Here is a 1152-nt window from a genome sequence, read left to right as displayed (position 1 = left end):
AAACAATAAAGATGGACTCTCTCCCCCGTCCTCTCTCCCCATCCAGTTGGTCTCTCCCTTGTTCCCTCTCCCCCTGTCATCCTCCCCACTCGCTCCCCCCACACCTCTCTCACTCCTGAAATTCCCACCTTCCACATCCTCATGTGGACCACCAAGCAGGGCTGAGGTGAGTATGCTACCATGAAATGTGTCTGACTCCTTTATTTCACTCTCTCTTACTCTCTCACTTTACTATAATCTCTACTTATTATCGCTGTACAATTGCGCCTGCCAGACCTGTGATGATTTGTTAGGGACTGAATCCCCTGACATATGGTGCCCAATGTGGGGCACGAACCCACTACCCTGAGATTAAGAGTCTCATGCTCTACCAACTGAGCTAGCCAGGCTTGAATCTGATGAAAGACAGGCAGAATGGGTAACAGGCAAATTAAAGGATTTTAGAGAGAACTGAGAAAACTAAGCCTGAATCAGAAAAAGACATCAGACTAGAAGCATCTGCCCCACTGCCAGAATCTAGTGTAGAGAAGCCTAGGAATCACAGTACTATCAAGCAAGTCAGTGTTGGTGGGAGAGATGAGATTAGACCCAAAGAAATGCTCCTGGAGAGATTTAACGTAGAAGGTGAGGTTCAGGAAGTGAAAAGGGAAGAGGCAAGGAGTAGGAAAGCACCTTTGCTTTCATAGGTGGAGAAAAGTACAGCTCAGGAAGGAGATTTAGAAATTAGAATGGCTTATCCCGTTAGAGTTATTGACAGGCAGACTGGTGAGCAGCACCCACATTGGATTCAAGAACTGCACCATAGTGCCTTTCCCTTTAAGTTACTGAAAGATCTCAAGCAAGCTGTGTCTTAGCTCTGGCCCAGATTCTCCTTTCGTAATTAGCGTGACAAGGTCTATGTCAGAGTCTGAGCACTGAATCCCTACTGACTGGAAAATTTTAACCAAAGTATGCCTTTCTCCTTCAGAATTTTTGCAATATAGAATCTGGTGTACTGGAGGAGGATAGGGTGGAAAGGGGGAACCGATTACAAGGATCTACATATAATCTCCTCCCTGGGGGCTGGACAACAGAAAAGTGGGTGAAGGGAGACATCAGACAGTATAAGATATGACAAAATAATAATAATTTATAAATTATCAAGGGTTCATG

At 45.1% G+C, this 1152-nt stretch overlaps 1 non-coding gene across 1 annotated transcript; it reads right to left on the bottom strand.

Annotated features, from left to right (window-relative positions):
• Window positions 1-316: 316 nt before the first annotated feature.
• On the bottom strand, window positions 317-389 carry TRNAK-CUU. Its single transcript has one exon. It is a non-coding gene; the product is annotated as a tRNA-Lys (tRNA).
• Between the last annotated feature and the right edge of the window lie 763 nt (window positions 390-1152).

Source organism: Echinops telfairi, unplaced genomic scaffold (assembly GCF_000313985.2).
Source record: "Echinops telfairi isolate 266 unplaced genomic scaffold, ASM31398v2 ScPeMD7_7453;HRSCAF=8491, whole genome shotgun sequence".
Taxonomy (NCBI): Eukaryota; Metazoa; Chordata; class Mammalia; order Afrosoricida; family Tenrecidae; genus Echinops; species Echinops telfairi.
This window is presented reverse-complemented; position numbering and strand designations above follow the sequence as displayed.